This window comes from Trichoplusia ni, chromosome 6, assembly GCF_003590095.1.
Source record: "Trichoplusia ni isolate ovarian cell line Hi5 chromosome 6, tn1, whole genome shotgun sequence".
In the NCBI taxonomy this organism is placed as follows: domain Eukaryota; kingdom Metazoa; phylum Arthropoda; class Insecta; order Lepidoptera; family Noctuidae; genus Trichoplusia; species Trichoplusia ni.
Window position 1 is genome coordinate 5,208,794 of NC_039483.1, and position 20,741 is coordinate 5,229,534.

The following is a 20,741-nucleotide window of genomic DNA, read 5'->3' on the forward strand; positions in this document are numbered from 1 at the left end:
TATATGATACACTACGAGCAATGTTCTAAAATCTGAGTCTATAATTATATATAGATACGTTTAGGTACAATTAGACGAAGTTAGATCTCGATGGCGTGCAATTCGGAAGGCCTATATCATAGAGGACGATGATGATGATGATGATGAAAAAGAATTTGAACAAGAGGTGTCTAAAACTGGGCCCCGATTCTGCTATTTTACAATGTCCGATGAATTAATGACAATTGGATTAAATTTGAAATATCATCATCGGCCTAGCCTTTTCCCAACCATGTTGGGGTCGGCTTCCAGTCCAACCAGTTTCAGCTAAGTACCAGTGTTTTACAAGGAGCGACTGCCTATCTGACCTCCTCAACCCAGTTACCTGGGCGACACGATACCCCTTGGTTAGACTGGTTGTCAGACTTTTCAAGCTTCTGACTACCTGTAACGACTGTCAAAGATGTAGGAATAACAGCCGGGACCCACAATTTAACGTGCCTTCCGAAACACGGAGAAACTCGTTATGACAAAGATAGTCACCCATCTACGGACCAACCGCGTCAAGCACAGCTTAACCTGAGATCGACTCACTTATGCGGTTAAAGCTTAGCCACGAGCTCCTCTTAAATATTTTCTCTTTTGAAATATCAATACAATAATTGAAAGTTAAATGTAAACTTGAATTGACTTGTAGTTTACCGTACTGAATTTACAATTATTGTATAGAAAAACGCTTAAGAATATACGAAAATTGTCATTTTAAGCCAGATTTCATTCATTTATCGGCCGTTGTATATTAATAGCAGCATTAGGGCCAGGGCCCTAATGCTGCCTTTACGCCAAATGTATTTTGGTCTGCAATACCAGCCATTAACTTTCTTAAATAGCAGTTGCTAAGTTGTACATTTTTCAGTAATAAAATATCTTCGGATGTCAAAAAAAGTGTTACATTTGACTTAGATTAAATTTTACAAAACTCTTTGTGAATGATGGATGCTCTATCTAAAATTATTCGCGTCATCAGTTAAAGAAGTAGTTCTTGTCTAGTTAAATATTTATACATTTAAAATATTTATTCGCAATACATGTGCTAGGTATGTATCTACCTATACCTATCTAAAACTACTTTTTTCTGAAGTACAATGTGAGTAAATTGAGTACTATTAAAGTCAGTTGGTGAAGACAGAAATTATGTGACATTAAGTTACTCTTACGCAGGAATTAGAACAAATATAGGAGACACTTGAACACACATGAAACCACACGGCACAGGGCTGGACTTACACATTAATTTAATATATAATAATTTATATCAATAATATTATGTAAATATTTTGAAGTAAGTCGTAAATAAATTTTGTAGCTTAAAAATCCGAGTTAATGAATAAATAAAATCAAACATAATAATCATTTATTATAATTAAAAGTTCTTATATTTAGGCATCAAGTTTACACGCAAAGCCAAGTAATAAAGTGCATTTAATTTATTTATTTATTATTTTCAAGATTTCATACCAGTTTCCACATTAGACTGAAAGTCATATTCAATTTTACATGTTGCTTAAGAAAAATAAGGAAGATAGAACTCGCTTTTAAGTTAATCATTCTTTTAAATGAAAATCTTGGGCCTTGTTAAGCGTAACAGCGTTATTTTTATTTTGATAGGTTTTATTTGTTTCTACAGTTTAGGATTTTGAGTTTTTGAGAAACGGACAACAAGCGTCACATAATTCCTTTAGAAAAATGTGATCAATCTTACTTTTCAACAGGAGCTAAGAACAGTAATATCTACTTGGAGTATTATGATCAAGTTCACATAGATCATCTTCAACATATAAATGCACCCACACAAACATCGTCGTATGAGACAAAACACCTGCACACAACCGCAGACATATAAAAAGATATACATTTTATTCATCGTTCAATTCTAACTCCAGCCCTGGACCACAAAGGCTGTATGGTATACCTCGCGAGACCTACATTGTTGAACCGCAGCCGATATCCTACTCAGTCCATACCCGATCACTCTCTGAATCAGATCTCTCTTTATATTTCAATTCAAATATAAATAAAATTAATCAGTGTCTACTCTTGGAAGGAAAATTCAGTTTTCAGGTGAGATTTTATCGTTCTTTATTACGTCTGCGTACGGTTTGTTTTCCTTAGTTTTTACTTGTTATACCACGTGTTTTTATTTACAGACCAAGGAAAAGATAGGACACATAGCTCTATACAAAAGTAGAGCAATTTGAATCTTATAAATCTCGTTTTTATTTCAAAAAATGACAAAAGTATATCATAGCTGAAAGTTCCGATCTACGAATGACGAAAACACGTGCTTTGTATAGTTTTTAACCATGTGCTTATCACAAAATACTCAAATTCCTGCTTGGAAACATAGGTATAGAAGTGTGATAGTTTTATTGCTGTTGTTTATTTACTATCTGCATAAAAATTAACTAAAAAATTTCTTTCATGGCAATGGTCAGTTTATTAGGAATCAAAGTACAAATTTATTTACGACCTTTGATTCTAGACTTTATCTAAATAGTAACCTTACCCCGAGGTGACAATCAATTAGGTTTTGAATCAAATAGGACATTGACTCAATAAACTCGGGTACAGTTAAAAAAAATATAACTGTAAGTTTCTTTGTTACGCTTTCGAGCGAAAATACTTAACTGATCATCATGACATTTTGTAGACATGTTACAAAGGTCATCAACAAAAAACACACAGGATTCTGCCTTACATCCTATATACCACGCTAGCAGAGCGGCGGCCGACCGTTAGTAAATTAATACTTTTATGTCCACTACAAATTTTAACTGTAAACACGTGGAATCATTGGGAAAATGAGGAAAGGCCGGTACAAACTTAAACACAACTCTTGCAAGACTTGCAGACTTGCTGACTACTGCAAAAATTATACAATCATTCCACCCATTTCGATACAAGATAGTTAAAAGGTATAATTTACTTAAATTTTTTCGTTGCCTCTCTTTGCCCGAATTGTCGAGGTAAGACTGATATTATTTATTCAAGTGCGACACCAATATTGTTTTGTAACATCGTCTGGGTAAACTCTGTGTGTTTAGTAGACGATTATCACGCTGATAGGATATTTAAAACGTTTTGTGTGTCATTTAAAATATCGTATAAGTTGCCTTGTCTGATGTGAGGCAGGTTTTAACAATAATCCTATTACATTATAAATGCGAAAGATTTTGTGGATGTTTGTTCCTCATTCGCGCAAAAATCACTATACGGATTTAGACGAAACTTGGTACACAGATAGTTTATAACCATGATAAACACATGGGATAGTTTTTATCCGGATTTTATGTTCCCGTGGGATTTCGCGATTTGTAGCGGGCCTGCGGGCAATAGGCAAGTCTTTGTTAGTATTTGCATTTGGGCAGATAGTCTACGACATTAAAAGTTTAGTAACACCAATTAAAAAGTGACTATTTACAATCTTATATATGTCCATATAGTATTAGTTAGTTAATACGAAGAAATTAAAAACATAATTCATGAAATAAATAACTTCCAAATATATCTATAGGCTGGCCTGTTGGTCTAGTGGTGAGTGACCCTGACTGCTATACCGGATTCTGTGTCTGGGTGTAATTTATCTATATTATGTATGTATTTAGAAATATATAAGTAAGTTTATCAGTTGTCTGGTTACCATAACACAAGCTCTGCTTAGCTTGGGATCAGATAACCGTGTGTGAGTTGTCCCAGGATATATTATTATATATTATTATTATTATCTATATCCAAAAATCAAAACCAAGAAAGTAAACATATTTTGTTTATATTATTTCTCAATATAATTTACTGCATTAAGAATAGAGCTTCAATTACTTAATTACTTTGTTTATTCCATAAGTATGCTATCGAACTTAATGATTCATTAATAAATTACAATCAAACAATGTGTTAGTAGATAATCCTAAGAAATATTTAATGAATAGTAAACAAATAAGATATTAATACACTACTCAATTATAAATACACTTTAGGAGCATTGAGATAAGGTATCAATTCTTTTAACCCAAAAAGTAGATCTTTACTTGTGACTACCATGATTTGAAAGCCTTTTAAAATTACTTTTAACTAATTGGTCCTTTTGTTTCAGGTTCACGAAGAATTGACTACACTATCTTCCAAAATATTATAAATAATGACTAGTATGGCTCAGCTTAAATTAACAAAATCATAAGTAAAAAGTTTTTATTTCAAATATACCGTTTTACAGGCTCTTTCTAAACGTTATAACAAAAACAGTAGTTGCGCGATTCCAAATTTTCATTCCTATGAAGAAGAACCGGCGTACAATTTACATTTGTTAATTAAAATAAGCGAACTACTCATATAATTTTCTTATAATGTGACAGAATACTTATCAACATTTTATGCTACAGGTACTAACTCACTTCACATCCAACAACATTATTGACTAAGGACGAAGGACCAAAACGACAATTCCGCCAAATACATCTTCAGACGATGCGAAGACATTAAAACACATAATATTTCTTGGACTTCAACTTATCTTGTTAAGCGAAGTTGGTTTGTGACCGTCACTAACGGGCAGTGATGTATAAGTTTGCTCGTTTTGACGATCGCAAAATGAACTCGCTTGACTATATCCTACGGTCATCGGGATTGGAGATGAAGCCATCAAGGATTACGGATCAGAAGACCAGAAATTTTAAACTTATTTTGATGATTTTTTTGGTAGCCTACCAGGTCCCTGATTCCGTTATTTACAACAGTCAATGAATGAATGGCAATTGGATGAAATTTTAAACCGTACCTATTCTCTTAAGCATTTTGCCAACACAAAAAAATCATTGCATTGACCGTGATTGTTCCGCCATGCCGAAAAATACGATTAATGCCAATTAAACCACTTTCCATCAATTCATCGGTCATTGTAAATGGCAGAATTTTAGCCCCGGGCCTCTGCTATTTACAATAGTTTTTCTCTTAAGCATTGCTTACGAGACTGCGATAGTTCATTTTAATGATGTTTCCATTCATTTGTCGGACTTTGTAAGTCATATCCTTGCAGTTGTACAAGCATGATGGCTTACTACATGGTGTAGAACAGCGGCTTCCTTCCACCACTGCAATAATATTATTTTAAGAGGTGATTGTAGGGCTTCTGTTCTGTACGTAAAAAGTTTGAGTTTAGTCGTGTTCTTTTACCATCTTACCTTGATTCTAGCCACAATAGATTTTGCTGAATGCTGCACTAAAATAATATTTTGTTGTAAACGTACAATTGTGTGTTTTGACTGATGAAAAATGTGTACTGCTCGAATGTTGTCAGATTCTATGCTTATTATAAAAAAGCAAATTATGTATGAAATGTTTTTCGGTATTTTCTACAGTCCTGGTTTGACCATTTTTTAGAGTATCGAGAGTAGGGCCTGGAACTAGTCATTAATTTTGTATATAATTAATATTTGTGTTTTATTGTTTTGATAATTGTGTACCTTGAAAAACAGCGTGTAAAATAAACCTCTCTTTTATAAAATAAAATTAAATACTGATTACTGGTTTTTCATTCACAAACCTACAACAGGACAGGATCAGTAGAAGTTTTTGAATGATTAAATGTGATAAATAACGTATAGTTTGAAAGCGGATCTGAAATAAATAACCTTGGCTAGCCTTGTTTTTTTTTTATTTTTGAGTAAAAAGCTGACAATCGCGAGATATCTGGTGGGTTCGATTCTCACATAAAAATATATATAGAAAAGAAAATCTCAGTCAGGATGTACAGAGAAACAAAAAACAAACAAAAAAATACAAAGAAAATTTACATCGAATTACTTAAGCTTGGGACACACCCAAAGATATGGTTGACTGTTTTCGATCCTAAAACTTAATTAATAGGAAAGAAAATATGCTCTCTTTGCAAACTTTAAATTAGAGACTAACAAAAACACAGAACAGCTAGTGGGAGCCAAGAAAAAAAAAACTGAGTAAGGTCGATAAAAACAAATAACAAATGAAAAATTTAAAGCTACTGATATAAGATTAGGGTCTACTAATACTCAATACTCAATACGTTTATTGCATTCCACAATGTGAACTTAGGTGGTAGGTACCACAATGTGAACTTAGGTAATATTATATAGTATGGTAGAAGCGTTTGAAAGAACGAAAGCTTGCTTACTTTGCTCTGCACTCTGGAGCAGAAGTCTCATAGCTTAGACCTTTATAAGGTTTAAATGGTTAAATTTTCTACTTTCATGAGAATAAATCAAAGTTTCTGAAATGCCTCTTGATCTGACTCATTAATGCAAGCCTAGATCCAGACCTTCGAATATTTTAATTATTAAACAAATAGGCCATGAAATAAAATATAGAAGATATTTAAAAAAGAGCAACAAATTGAGATACAATGAATTCAGAAGTACATGTTCATTACCATTTCCTGCAGATTAAAACAAATGGCACATGCCTATGTTATGAGTTCGAGAGAGCAGAAATAATCTTGGAACAGAGCTGGATTGAGGAGTTTGATAGTAAACTACACACGCAATGATACGGTCTATATCATGAGTAAGTAGGTATTACTTCTTCAGCTTGCATTTTATTGAAGAAATTTTATTATTCGATTAGGCAAATAAATCAACCAGTCTAGTGCGAGTCGCAGTCTAGTAGAGGTTTCTCACAACAATGAAAACATTTATGAGCGTAACACCATTGCTTTGTCTCGATGTTTTTTTAGGTTCCATTTTGACCCTTTCTGTACGAATCCCAAAAATAGATAAATTAAGAAGTAGGCTACCTTAGATGGTAAGTATGAGGTAACGAAGTAAAGGAAGATTTAAGAAAGCAGTGTTTGCTCTATATGACTTTTTTTATCATATTCTTCATGTAGCCACAATTTAGTGTCAGAATTTAAGCCTGTAAGTATCTGACGTGGCTCCATAGATGTCAAACTTTTGAAGAATTCAGAGATGTGCCGATTTCCTCATGTCGTTTTTCACTACCATTTAACAATTGGTCTGCAAATTACCTTGTAATACGCACATGAATAACTTACTCGTAGTTAAGTTATTGATGTGAGCCAGGATTAATTCTTTGACTTTCCTGAAATCAAAGTGAAGATTTCAATTCTATATCAAAGTTAGGGCTTATGAGTTATCAAAGGAAAAAACCGGTCAAGTGCAGGTCAGTCTCGCAACACGGAGGATTCCGTACTAATAAACTAAAGGAACGTGACCTAACAAATTGATTTTTATTACCACCTTTATAAACACTCACTTTCTTGCTTGTTTGTCGTTGTGGTTGGATTTATGTAATTCATTCTGATAAGCTGACGATGCAATTTACTACTATAAAAACGGCTGAACCGATTTTCATAAAATTTGAATGAATAACATTTAAAAACATTGATTTTTAGATTTTGTTAATCCATTAATTATATTGATAGAGCCTTTTTTCAATAAACCATTAGGGTAGCAAAACAACAAACTCATTACAATTAAGGGAACGTCGCTTGTTTTGCAAGAATCAAAACAGCTTCTAATCACTGCTTACTAATGATATTTATTTTAGTATAAATACATTGGCATAGTTCAAATATGTATCAGTCATATACATACTCCTGTAGAGTAAACTTGGAAATATTAGTTGAATATTTTAAAGTGAATCGTGTTAAAACTTTTAAGAGTGGTAGTTAAAAGTTTAGATCAAGTTGCGTTTCGTCTTTTTGGTTCTGGTCTTTATGACCAATATTTTAAAATGTTTTTAACTAAATTATTTTTTATATGACTGCACGGATAGCCAAGTGGTTGTGGTCACGGATTCGAACCCCGTGTACGACAAGTGTTTGTGTGTTCCACGAATGCTTGTCCTGAGTCTGGGTGTCTTTGTGCATGTGATACTTAGTGTGGGAGTTTTTTCTTTGTGGGAGAATATACGTGTATATATTTTCTTTAAATATTTGTTTTTAGCTTAAGTAGGTTCTGTTTGGCTTGTTTTATATTAAGCTCAACAATTCCTACTTCAGTTAAATTCAAAACGTGCATCGGAAAATATCAAGAAACCCCTTTCTGTTACCTGTTTAAACATGTTGTGTTCTTTTTTATTTAGGAAATGGAATATTAAGCTATTGTTTGTTTTGATTTTAAGTAGGTTCTTTCCGACTTCTACTTTAATTAAAGTCGCAATTTTTCTACTTATAATTATGACAAATATTCTACAAAGAAGAATCAGTGAAGATTACTTATCTGCCTCGTCTTTTCAGATATTTTTAGGTATATTTCCTAACCCTACCAAGACTTTTTCCAGGATCATATTATTCTGGATATAAGTAGATCCTGTACGGATTTTTTAAAACATCAAACCCGAACATTGTCTACTTACTTTCCATTATAAGTAACGCAACAAGTGCAAAGGACCAAGCTCTCCACACTAGCATATTTCTACATCAGGAATATGTCGTAAATGTAAGTAGATTTTGTCAGGCTTTTTTCTAATTAAAGCTTGATAAACTCTACTTTAATTTAAGGCATTGTATTTCTACAAGAATTTAAATTGGATTTTTAATTGGTCCTTCGGTACAAAAATACGAAACGAAAAAAGTTGACTGACGACGAATTGATTGAGATAAAAATAAATGTGTTTTGAAAATTTGTAAATTAATTTTGTCATTATTGATGTTAATTTTAATTCTCAGTTATTTCTCGAAACAAGTAATTTTGATGTGAATATAAGTAGGTTTTGTTCGGCTAGTTTTGATTGTATCTAGTCGTTCAAATCCTATTTACACTTACGTCAAATCTGACAGCGAGATCTTCTGTTATAAGTACTAGAATATATATTTTATTTATTAAGCATTTTGTGTTACCTATGTATTTTATATAACTATGCGCTAATTTCTGTGTGTATTTTTGTACCTCTTTAATTCTTGGTAGATATTATATGGAGCTTTTATTTTAAGTTAGTCTAAATACCAATGTTATTACAAAGATAGAAATTAAAGTTACTGCAACGAGAAGTGTACAGCAAAAATTATGGATAGATAACCCAAATTGAAAGCGAATTTACAATCATAGGAAAATGCAATGTGACTGTAGAAGAAATGAAGAAAATTGGATCCAGAAATATGAAATAAATTGAATGTAACCATAAGTAGATATTGTCTGACTTGTTCATACCTAAGTCTGACAAAATCTATTTACATTTACGTTCAGTTGAATCATCAGTTTATTAATTTTGTTCTACATAAAAAAATTCTTTATACGTTTCGTTGGTTCGTCACAGTTATCATTTTAAGTACGTTTCGATTGGCTGTATTTACATATATTTTAGCCCTTCGATACATACTTTAATTGATATCTGGTTATGAATTGACATTTTCAAGATGAATTTTAATGTCCATATTTATTGCTATAGATTGGTGGAAGTCAATACTTGTGCTCAGGTTAGCTGCGTCTAATATCTCTGAGTGAAAACTTTTCATATTGTGAGACCTTCATAAAATTGTGGCAAAACTATATGAGTCATAACTGCTTGAATAAACTAATGCCTATTGTAATATATTATATACTATGTCTGTTAAGCTCTTCTGAGTAATAATTTCTTACAGAAGAATATTTGCATGTGTTAATAAAACGAGATCAAACAATCGTTTGTTTTTTTATCCACTCCTGATTATAATAACACTTTCAGCATTTAAAATGTGGAAAATAATCTAGTTATTTTCATTATTACCGTTATATAACAATGTGTAAAATACCAATTATTATTTAGCTAAAAGATTAGCCTATAAAGGCAAATGGCTAAACAAATTAAAGTATGTAGAAAAGAGGTTCTTATTCTTCCTGTTTCCACTCGCCCCGCTCATACTGCAGGGTGGAAAGTTACAACCCAACATAATATGCAACATATACATCCGCCGAGAATATTCCGCTCACATTGTGCGACTGCATCAAATCACAAAGACCGCGACGATCCCCAATAAGGAAGTTATCACTTAGTGTGCACCAACCCTAATGGATTTAAATCGGTGCTCGGTGTGAATCTCACAGTCGATGCTACGTATAACTGTATTTTTAAATCGAGTGATGGATTTAGAGATGTGAAATAAATTGATTTATTTTTTGCTTTAAATATTTTTGTTTTTCTCTATCTTTTAATTTGGACAGTCGTTTGAAAGTCAGAATACCAAGGTTCAAATTTGTGCACTGTTTAGCAATGTTCTGGTTATTCATAAAAGAGTAATTTCTTGAGTAAATAAATAAGCTGGATAATCTTTATTCATGACTAGCAGTTGCCCGCGACTCCGTCTGCGTGGACTTCAGTTTACCGCGTTCGGTGGTAGCTGTTTCTATGGAAATACATCCCCTTAGTGATCTTATAGCTTTACACACCTATTCAATTTTCCCTCGGGAACTATTTCAAAAATCGGGATAAATGGTAGCCCATATTCTTTTCCATGTCAATGGCTATATGCATGCTAAATTTCATCCAAATTCGTTCAGCCCTCTTTGCGTAATTGAGTAACAAACATCTAAACATCCACACTTTCACATTAAAATATTAGTAAGGATTTCACATGACTTACGAAGTGGTCAATAAAATAAAGAAAAGAGAAATGTAATCAATACCAGCCAATTGCTCCACTTATGCAGATTAAGGTAATAACCAACCATTTAAGTTCTAATTAAAACTCTCCGACACATTTATAACGACTTAATAAGGCAATACATTAAGAGGTTAAATGTCCAGATGACAATCTTAAACCGCATTAAGAGAATTACTTTCGCCAATGAGGACCGAAAAAATGCCCGTATGCATCAGGACCAAATTAAACAAATTGTTTGCCTGATTGGTTTATCCTACTACTATTATAAAGGCGAAAGTTTGTAAGTATGGATGTTTGTTACTCTTTCACGTAAAAACTACTGAATGGATTTGAATGAAACTTTACCACAATATAGCTTATACATCAAACAATTTTTGAGGTTTCTAATGTGAGGTCGTAAAATAACACATTTTTTGCGCTTACATTGCAAACGCTGACTGAATCCTACAAGATAGATAGAAGGCAGGTATAAATTATAACCACGATATATCTTCTAACCACGCGGACGAAGTCGCGGGCAACAGCTAGTAGGTCTATAAATGACATAAGCTCAAAGCTTCTATTAGAATTAGATAAGTATAGTTTTCAAGTTGTTTCTGATTATTTTTCTTCGAACTTTTAGGGTTAATAGTAGTTAGCTTATAATCATTAATTTCTGTATCTAAAGTCAGCTAACTTACTATTTTCTATTGCTCGAGATATTTAAGGATTCAAGGATTCTATCATGTTATTATAAAAATAAGAAAGTCTCTAACAAAATAAACCGTTACACCAATCTACAGTGACAGTTAATTGAGGCAAATTCAATTATGTAAGAATAAGCGCGTGGCTTCCGCCGGATATGACATTATAAGTAGGATGTTTCGTTTTAATCAAATTGTACATTATTTGTTTAGAAAATGTATTGATATCGATGTAGATAAAGAAGCTTGCACAAGTTTAAGTTACTTTTTACTTATCTACGTAAACTACAATGAACGCAAGACATCTAGCCGATGGCTAAAGATCTGAACTTATTTCTATGGCATAGTAAATCTCTTAGTAAATCGCCTTAAATATCACGAAGCGACCAAGTTTAATCCTGCACACGTTTAAATTTGGAAATAACGTCACTATTTCTTCTTTGTTACTATTTCGCTAGTCTTTTAGTATGGCCAAACCTTTAGAGTAACTGTTCGCCATCACATCTAATTCGTACTTGTTAAATTTGTTCTTTATTCTTTATGGTTTATTGTTTATTGTTTAATTTAAATATTTATTGTTTAATAGTAAGGATACCGTTGTTGTTTTGTTCTTATCAGCTGTTAGACTCACTTAATGCGACTTTTAATCCTGTTTTCATTTGTTCTCTAGACCCAATACAGATTTTTGCATATATTCTACCGGATCAGCATCGATCAGATTCCCTCCCTGTATTTTATGCACAGCAATCTTTCAATTCATAGATAACCGCTTGTCAGTCTCAATTGCAAAATGCCCATGTGATAATACAGGCTGACCTAAATAAGAAAATCGATTCTGCGTTGCACAAAGCGAATTTTATTGCATTGTCAAATCAGAAAAAGATTTATTTATCTTGATTTAAATTTGAAAAAAAATATCATTAATATCTCACATTTCAATGATTCGCTGAAGCTTTAAGCCAACGTTGAGTTACTTTACTCTATAGAATGATGTTTTAAAGTAAATGTGTGTACCTAATTGTATAATTAAATGTGTGTACCTACAGCTTAGCATTGTAGTAGTAGTAAATAAAGTTACGATATTGATAGCATGATTACAAGTATAACTAGGCCTTAGGGTTACAATTTGATAAAACTTATGTTTCTGCCTAACGACCTAGGTTTATTAAAAAAAAAAACCTTATTAGCCTATTCAAATCTTTAGGTACGAAAAATTCTATCAAAACCAAATATGGAAAGCTCTAACAAATTAAATCAATTTTATAAATAAAAGCTAAGCTTTGATTCACAATATCACAAAAGTGAATTTATCTTGAAATTTGACATTGATCTAATAGAGATGGAAATAATAATGTCATCCGTTTCTGCTTGTAATTATATAAAGTGGTTGATTCGTAGGAAGCACGCTACTAGATACGTTTCTGTTGTATATTCTTCTTTTGATGTTTATTTGATTCTTTATTAAAAATAATTTACTACTTTTTCTCTACTTATTTATCATATAAGAAAGTTTCCAAAGTTCCCTCGCCGATATAAAAAAATTGAAAACATGAAAGGAAAAAGTCAATCAGAAATAAAATTAAAAACCGACAGCAATTTAATTATTTGTTTTTAGAAAATTCTTGGACAAATACACATGAAAAGCTTATTTATTTAAAATTATGGTTTTCAAAAAAAACTTATACCGTAGCTTATAACAACGCATTGTTTAAAACGCCTGTTAAAAGAGATCGGGTTTCGTAAAAGCAACAGTTTTGCTGGTCTTTTAAAGGTAGGGTAAAATTTTTAGAAACATTGAATTCTATTAAAAATTGTGTAAAATGTACACAATTTGCAATCACGATACCAATAGCAACTGCAAAAGATAAGTTTAACAAATTTAGCCATTGTTATTAGGGGACAAGATTGTTTTCCATGATTTAATTTTGTTTGCGTTTTTTGTACCAAATTTTACCTTAAAGAACCTAAAGGACCCGGTTTGAAGTAGTCAACTTACAGTACTCGTACCAATCCTCGAAATAAAGGGAGTCCCACACCTCCCCGCGGCTATTCAATGGAATAAGTAGATAATGTGGGCATCACTATTTAAAGCTAATCAAACTTAGTTAAGGAGTAGTCAGCGGTTGTGCGCAGGCGACGCGCCTCGTCCGCGCGCCGCCATATTGCCTTACATGCAGTTTTATTTCAAATACCGAACGTGGCGGTCGTTCTAAATTCAAGTGTTCAGTTTGACGTTAAGCAGTGACAGTTAGAAATGGATACCCTTTTATGCATCGTTCTTTTTTCGGGATGGTGAGTAAGCTTGTATAGGCTTTGGTTGCGGATGTAAGGACAAAATGCATAAATTGTTTTATGTAGAATTTTAAGTATACATTTTTATTTTCTGTTTATTTCTTAACATTATTTATTATCATATTTACGAAGATTTATTACTGTACTGCAGGAATTTTCCCTCGTATTCACGTTCATATGCTCCAAATGCGTTTGTTTATAAAAAATAATCAGACGTCGATGACAACGGTGGTAAACAAAAGGAAGTTTTAAATTATATTTATATCGTTTAAGAACTTTCCTATGTAAGTAGACGTTATTATTCTGAGAGATAAATGTCATACTGATAGGTCAATACGTCACTTGTAGAAACAACAAACGACTTTAGTAAATCAATAAACGTCAAAATTTAAGATAAAGACTACAATAACGAACCTTGAGACATTAACATTGACGCATTTTAAATTAACAACAGTATACGCGGGAAAATGTAATCAGCCGTACAAAAATCTTTAAAACTTCATTTTAGACGAACTCTATGTAAGCTAGAATTAAATTATCAAGAAGCTCCAAGCTCTAAAACAATTTTCAGTGTTCAAGTGTGTCTTCACGACATCTCATGCGAAATATCAACGGACAAGGAAAAATATTTTGAGGATAAATTAATGAACGTCCATTCAACTTCATCCACAATGCTCTGTATGTGTGTATGACGTGATCGCACTATTTAGAACGTTATAATGACTGTAACATAGTGAATCATTCATCAATCATCTCTGCGTGTCGTCTGAATGTTTAATACACTTCTAAATACAATGGATGCGGTACTACAGTACAGTTCAAGTCATTTTGGGAGAATTGAAGCAAAAATCGTTTCCAGATAAATCAAAAGAGACTGGACGCTGATTTTAACATTTCTTGAGGATAGATTAGACTGTTAAATTAAAACATTAATGATTTCCATTTTTTTCGATCTCGTACTTATAAAATTTTATACTGTTTTCGAACATTCAATTAAGGATGAGTTAATGTCTCAAATCAGTTTGGCACTTATCACTTCTTCACCTAAGTAATAAGGTCTAAATTCCCGTGAACTGTTTAATTAGAAATGCTAACTAGATGTACACGTTTCATGAGTGTACAGCGTCGTTTGAATCAGCTCAACCGTTAAAATTTGTTTTCAGCATGTGGGAGATGAAGTTTAATACTTACTTACTATTACTTTCGCTTACAAAAGCGCAGACATATGTCAGTTATAGCAAAAAAAGAAAACAAAAAAAGAATATTGAACCTTAAATGAAGAAGCAATTGATTTGTAATGAGTAATTTTTTTTTAATATTTTGGTCCTTCATCCGAAATGAATAACCGATTACGCTCAGTTTCTTGAGTTAATTGAAAAAAAAACCATTATTGAATACATCTTTTATTCAAAACAGTACAAAGTAACAATAAAACACATGCATTATGCACAAACGTGAGATTAATAATGCCTTATCAGTTTAAACTAAATGCCTCACAAAGACCGTGTTATTGGAACTATATAGTCGCGACCTCAATAGACCACTATACTTGCATAAAAAGCATGAATGAACCGTGTTCTATTTTCAAAAATAAATTGGCTCATTGTGGAACTGTCAATGAACAAATAAGTCGAAGACTGTTTGTAGGGCGTTACGTGATAAAGCGGGGTGGCAACTCGACCGGCAGATAGTAAGTTCAAGTGTCAAAGATGAGCATTTTAAAGATAACACTAACGCGACAGTGTGATGAACTTGTACGAAGTAAACAGCGCTTTATTATTTATTTATAGTTCACGACTGGCATTGTTTAGACTCCGCCTTAAGAGTCTGTTAACTCCATCGGAATATTTTTTAAACATGTGTTTGTGTATGCGGTGTTTTTTAATCTATTTTTATGTGCGCCCTACGTTGCGTTGACTTTGAAGCATTCTTTAAAATATCTACTCATTTTAATCGTAATTTTAAACCAATTAATTAAGTTATACATATTTTTTAACCCTTGCACTTTTGCAATTTAATTTAATTAGATTCATTCAAATCGAATTACGTTTTACAAAAGGCTATCAATGTGAGATAAAAAAACAAATGTGCCTTTACAATTGGGTCAGTATTTCGCATAAGATAACGAAGCCTTCTTCGTAGCAAATGAAGAATTAAAGGAATAATAGTGATCTTTATTTGAATACTAGCTGACCCAGCAAACGTTGTTTTGCCGAATAAATTTTTTCTAGTTGTATGTATTTTTAATGATGAATTATAAAAAAAATAAAATCAAACAATTTCGTCCAAAAAATAAACATTTTTTTTTGTGTGAGCAACCCTTATCGCTTAGGGGTATGAAAAATAGATGTTGTTCTATTCTCAGACCTACCCAATATGTATACAAAATTTCATAAAAATCGTTCGAACCGTTTCGGAGGAGTACGGTAACTAACATCGTGACACGGGAATTTTATATATTAGAAGAAGAAGAAGAAGATAATTAAAACTGCGAATGTCAGTTTGTTACTTTAGCTTTCACTACATAACCGCTCACCCAATTTGAGTAAAATTTGACACAGAGGTACTTTGCATTTTAAGAAACAACAACCGACATTATCACCGGCAAAGCTTATAAAAATAGTAACTCACAAGCGCCTGTGTTACATTTCATCATTAATACGCAACGGTATAGCAATTAAAACTTTTTAAACAATTTTTTTAATTGCCGTCGTTTGGCTACCGAATTCGTTGGTCATTCATCCCGCAGACATATGGGCTAGCACGTTGCTGGCTTGCCTTATAATGTGTTAGAGCAGACACGTGCATTATTAGCATAAAAATGTGTAATACTGAAATATGTGTCTATGAATATTATTTGTGTAATTAATATTGATGTGTTGTACTTGTTTTTAGCTGGCGTTTTTCATCTCATGAAAGATCCTTACGCTTCTGTATAATTATTATCATAATATTCTTCTTAATCGGGATTAATGAGCTTGAATAAGTACTACGTATGCGTGCTTAACGGCCAGATTCTTAATTCACTCTTTTTTTTAGTGCCTTCCACGATATTTGTTGAATGTCTTATAGTGTCCAATATTTTATTGAAGAAATGCCTAACATGAAGTACGATATCACACAAATCAACTAAATCTTCAAATGAAATACTATATTTTAATAGTGGGAAAATGAATACCTCCTAGAAATTTTAACTTTTTTAGATTTTCAAAATTAAAATCAAGTGTTTATTTCAAGTAGGCCATTTTTCAGGCACTTTTAAAAGGTTACATTAAATTGACTCTACATGTACGATTATGTTTAAAATCTGTCTAAAGAAATGAAATAGTTGATTTTGCAAATAAGATAGACGTCATTACTTCTACCTGTCACGAAAGGGTTAAGGGCGGGTACCATTTAAATCTCAATAAACGACTGATCGGATTAGTCTTATTAACACTAGCCGAGTTAAATGTTTAAGTGATTGTACGTGGGTGGGACCAGTTCTAATAGATTCTTCAGCCGCTCTCGCGCGGATGCGACCAATTGAGCAATAAAATTGAAGATCAGAGAACCTGCTACCAACGAGTAACGTATAACATGTTACTTTTGAAGAAGCGAGACGCGTGAGAAGAGCTCTACGTTGTAGCACGCTATCTCTTTCTTACAAATACAAAAGTCTTATTAAAACAGCTAGTGGTCGGTTCCCCGTATGAAGTTGGCCTGCATGTGCTCGCCTCGGTTTTGCTCACTTTTTTATTTGAGAGATGTAGCATTCAGTTTGGTTATGTTTATTTCGTTTCATGGAGAGTGCCTTCTTGGTAGTAAAACATTTGACGGTTGAAATTGTGGGTCAAAATCATTTGTGACGGTGATATTATCTAATTGTTATGGGTATGACGGGTATAGTTGTAAGAACTGCGATTATATAGCGTTTTATGTGTCGTGTGTATCTTAGTTCATGAGTTTAAAACATATAGTTAATTCTTCTACTGTATTCGTTTCATTTATGTAATACTTATCTACAAACCAATCTCCATTACTACAACTACTATTATACAAGACTAGAAGGACCAAAAACAAATGCAATATAAAGTCTTAAGTTCACCGAGACTGATTTAAAAGTATTCTTAAATTACGTTACTAACAAGAAACAGTACGAAGATAATACAAATGGTCCTTTGGTGCTAACATATCGGCATTTTCATCAGTAAAAAAAGAAACAGACATGGTGACATGTACACGAGGACCAATTAACTCCGTCTGCATTCACAATTATTTAGCACAGATGTTCGTGGCTGTAGACGAAATAAAGAGCACAGTATTATAAGTGTAAATGAAAGCTCAGCAAACGTTTATACGTAAACTTTCTGTAATTTAATTTGTAAAACTTGTCAAACGATGGTGTTGTTGAATTTGAATATTATCTTTAGTGGATTCGTTTTGAAGATGATTTGTAAGTTTATATTCGAACTAGCTGTCCCGGCGAATTACGTACCGCCTAATATTCGATGATAATAATGCAGCCAAAATTTTATTTTTTTGGCAACTTTTCCATAATTTATCGCCCTTTAAACCTTCCCTGAATTTCAGCGAATCTTTCAAGACTAAAATAAACCAAATCGGTTTAGCCGTTTTCGAGTTTTGGTGAGACTAATGTCTGGGATGTAGACTAATGAACTTTTTTGTTTTTTAGCTGAATTTTTATATTATAAGAAGATATTTTTATGTAATACATTACAAGATCATAAACTACTTAATTTGCGACCTATTTCAATTTTACGTCACACATTTAAATTTCTTCGCCAGTATTCTTCGAACAATTAATGTGATGTACTTTCCTCTAACTATTGTAATACAGAGTTTAGATCTACTAAAACCTAACTCATTTAAACATTAGCTTTAAAGGCGAGTCCATGAGTTTATTGACTTGGAAATTCAACACCCATTACAGATGAGACGTAATTAGCACCCATCTGCCTACTTACAAAGGGTCAGGTTACAAGTTTTGTTATATTGTAAACCGCTATAAAACTATTAAATAGTATATTTCGAGCGATGTGTGAATGAAAGATGCAGTATAGTCTAATGTATCACAACGTTCAAACAACGCCATCTAGTTCTAAACTAAGCAAAGCTTGTATTATGAAGACTAGACGACTGATAAACATGCTTATATATTTTTAGATACATACATAATATAGATATTTAAAAGTACACCCAGGCAAAGAGTAAATGATCGTCGTCATCTCAAAAACATTTGTCCTGAGGGGGAATCGAACCCACGACCTCCGACACAGCACTCCGGGTGACTTACCACTAGACCAACAGGCCAGTATATATTAATCAGCATCCTCATGGACACCCACCTCCTATTGGGGAGGAAGTGGGTAGTGTCAGACTCTTACTGACTAAACCTGAACCACCATCCAACGTATCAAAGTGTAGAAATTCATCACGCACCGATAGCGGATGAATCAGAAGGCCTGCAACCATCTCTTGAAGTAAGACTGTTGCAGTCGTGGAAGCGAGACGGCACTACACGGCTCACAGTGGCGTCTCTTTTGCACAACTGCAAAGGTTTTGCATGATGCATCATTTATGAAGTTGATATTTGACCGTAGTCTTATTTGCCGTTGTAATTGTCACCGGTAAGTTCTAAGAATAAAATGGAATTTGTATTTCTTAAATTTTCTGATGAGATGATTATTTTTAAAAGATGCAACGGTTTATTGACGCAAAGCTATTCGCTATTCTGCTGCTGGGATAGCTGATGACTTCGTTTGGGCCCGAAACTAGTCGGGCAATCCCGATAAATATGCGTATGTAACCGTTGCATATTTTAAGTAAGTACTCATTGTGAATTTAGTATGTAGACGAATGTATTTCGCCTTTTCTATTTCTGATTCATAAAAAAATATGTTGTGCCAATGAAAAATTTACCTTAACTTCTAGGGTTTCAAACACTTATTTTTTACTTAGCCATTTTGTGACCAATTTTACCTTTATAACACTTTAGTCATACTTTCTGGTTAAAACTGCGGGTTATTGCTAGTTCTGGAAGGCTGATTAACCCAAAACGCAATTAACTCAAACTGGGTATCACATTTCATATTAACAACAAGATATAAAATTGATCAGCCTTCTAGAAACTGTCCATGAACGAAAGAAAACATCAGAAGAAAGAAGAGCTAAGAAGATGACAGAAGAAAGAAGAATACTAAATCTTGTTCCTAAGTACTAGTGCCGCAGGAGTGTTTGATATTTCTCCTGCCGCTTCAGTGCTTATCAATGAGTACTTAGTGTTACACCGCATCTGTCAAGAGGAAAGAAAGAAAGAAGAATTTCAAGAATTGTTCAATATATGTTGCGTGTGATTTCGTTAAGGCATGTCCTTAACAAAATCACGCACAATAAATATTTAACATCATCAGAAAGCTGCCCACAATTTTGTTTTCGTGTATTTTTTGTTTTTAGAACGAAGTTCCTTATCACGCTTTGTGAACTATGTAGATGGAAAAAAAATAGTTGTAAGCCGAGCTGGTTGTGCGTGTTTCTCTGTCCCTCTCACTCTGTCATAGAAAGCAAGACAGTTATCTGACTTTATATTACGTTATATTTGTTAATACAAATAAAAAAAAATATCTAAATAAAATATTACAAGGAACTTCGTTTCATCCGGGTGTCACTTGACACCCCTTAATTTTTTTTCATTTTTTTTTGTCTATGTTTTTAATATTTGTATGACTAAGGCTCCAATGGCTGTTTTGGCTTTCGCCACATATTATGTCATGAACCATTTTATAGATAGTATGTGTGGCATAATTTTAATGGGTGCTAGTTTTTTTTCCTTAGTTCTTCTTTATACCATTCGTTTGATATTTTTTGTGCCTACGATTTTTTATTGTTTCTTTTTACATCATTTTTTAATTTTTATTCTTAAAGCATGCATATAAATACAAAGATGTGTAACATGTTCATTTTTATGTGCTCTCCAAAAAATAAAAAGAATATGATTCTTCTACCCTATGTATATTTTGTACATTACAGGCACATAACTCGCTCAGGCACGTCAAAATCAAAGCATTCATTAATTTACGACATATCAAAAAAAAAATAAGTTAACAAAAGTGAAAGAAGATACAATTTACATTTATTTTTGTATCGAATATTTTCAT